General features: G+C 41.5%; 1 protein-coding gene across 1 annotated transcript in view; it reads right to left on the bottom strand.

Moving 5' to 3' along the window:
• Positions 1-1,328: 1,328 nt before the first annotated feature.
• The window catches only part of tmem26a (transmembrane protein 26a), a 15,186-nt gene continuing 14,238 nt past the window's right edge, over positions 1,329-2,276 (bottom strand). Inside the window, exon 9 of the mRNA XM_063191084.1 lies at positions 1,329-2,276. This exon is cut by the window's right edge and continues 130 nt beyond it. The gene's annotated coding sequence lies outside the window, so the exon portion shown is untranslated.

A 2,276-nucleotide genomic window follows, 5' to 3' on the forward strand; every position in this document is an offset into this window, starting at 1 on the left:
CACAATTTAATGTGCTTGAAAAACTAATGTAAAAAATAGTAAAAGGACCAACACACCCTTGACATACCCTTCTGCTAGCTACCTTCTCGGGAGCTATCCAGTTGTCACATTTGATTTGGTCTCTTAGCTACGTTCAGCTAGTTATGCAGTATTTGTGTTCTGTTAGCTACATGTTCCTAGAAGGAGGTTCCTAGATGTGTTCCTCAGTTTACGTTCCAGGTAGTATTCATGTGTAATGTTTGCTACCTTCCTGGTAGCTATGTGGAATTCACGTGAGTTCAGATGTGCTGCATTCCTGTTAGTAATGACGATTCACATGTGGTCAGTTAGCTAACAATTCACAGGTGGTCAGTTAGCTGAAGATTCTCGGATATGTACGGCCAAGTCCGTCAGCGATGGCCCTGGTTTCGACAGTATGGTGCATATCTTCATAGGCCTACCTTCTGTTAGCTATGGGCCTATATTCTTGTTTTCGATGATTTTTCGCATGTTCCTGATTCATGATATAGAGGAGTGCATACCTGTATTTACATGCGTTCTGTTGGCTATATTCTTGTTTTATAGTCTATAGTCTTGTGGAAGAGGTCACATGTTCCTGCTATGTACATGTATGACTATTCACGTGATGCAGCCATGTGACTTTGGCAGGAAATCCAACACTAAGGGAAGAGGGTATTTGACATTACTTCCTGTTTACACCACTCCATGTATGTACTGTAAGTCTTTGTGTGTGTATGTGCGAAAGAGAGAGAGAGAGAGAGAGAGAGAGAGAGAGAGCCAGAGAGAGAGCCAGAGAGCGAGAGACAGAGATGTGTGTCTGAACACATTCCACCCTAGAAGATTGTAGTGTAAAATAAACACGTTTCCAGAACTATACAGACAACAACAAAATAAAAATTAAAATAAAATATTTGAGTTGGTATATCAAATGAAACATAACACAAGAATTATAAAACACATATAACATATAAAAAAGACACATGTCTCCCATCTGGAGTTAGCCTCATAAAAAATAACCACAGGAATTAGGGTACGCCCACCCAAAACACACACACACACACACACACACACACACACACACACACACACACAGGGCTGGACTGGTAATCTGGCATACAGGGCATTTTCCCGGTGGGCCGATAGTCCCCAGGGGCCGATGATGTTGCCGTTGTTGTTTTTCTAGGGACTGGCCCAAAATTTAGAGGGGATGGCCCATTGGACCATAGTCAATTTAGACAGTGGATTCAGCCAGTCAAGATATGAAAGTGGCCTGTGTATGTGTTGGGGTTGGGGGCCAGTCTATGTCAGAAATGCCCGGATATGTCCTGTATATGAGGGTAAGGTAATTCCATTTCAATGTGACATTACAATTTCATGTGTGTGTGTGTGTGTGTGTGTGTGTGTATGCGCGCGCATGCTAGGGTGCATGCCCCAAGTTTTGAAAATCCTGTTCTGCTTTTGCAGTATTGTTCCTTTGTGCTATCACAACATCTTTGTAAAATCTTAATCAATGTTAAAGGGCAGTGTGTTTTTTTGGCAAAATCAATGATAAGTGTGTTTTTACACTATTTTATCAAAACTAGTGAAGAGAACCATTTGGAAGAATGCTTCAGTTCCTTTTCCACTTTCCTAGATTTGAAATTCCCAGTGCCTGATTTTAGAGTCTTCCTTTACCAAGGTTTTAGCCCCCATTTGCTAATCTTTTAGCCATGTTCGAAAACCCATGTATCCATCCTTTAGCCATTTTGGGGATTTTTGATGTCCTGGGTAAGTGGAAAAGCAACTGGAGCATTCTTCCAAATGACTGTCCTTACTTTTTGAAGTATTTTTTGGGGGCTTTACAAGCCTTTATTGTTTTTTTCTCAGACAGAACAGTGAAGTGGAGACAGGAAGCGAGTTGGGAGAGAGACGGGAAAGGGTCGGCAAAGGACCCGAGCCGGAAATCGAACCCAGGTCGGCCGCGTAGTAGACTAATGCCCTACCATATCAGCCACAGTAGGGCCTGTCCTTACTATTTTTGATCAAAACAGTCTCAAAATACACTTTGCCGAGATTTAGCTAAATATGCCCATTCACTACAATTCAAACTTTCAAGCCTATTGTGCCACCCTTTAACATCAATCAAATTTGCTAGAAATTTACAAAGAAGTTATGCTAGTGATAAGGAACAATACTGCTAGCGAGAGCAGAGTGGAATTTTGCGAAGTTTTCATGTTTGATGCACCCTAGCGCATGCGTGTGTAAGATCACTTAATTTCAATGTGACATTACAATTC

Source organism: Engraulis encrasicolus, chromosome 24 (genome assembly GCF_034702125.1).
Source record: "Engraulis encrasicolus isolate BLACKSEA-1 chromosome 24, IST_EnEncr_1.0, whole genome shotgun sequence".
NCBI lineage: Eukaryota > Metazoa > Chordata > Actinopteri > Clupeiformes > Engraulidae > Engraulis > Engraulis encrasicolus.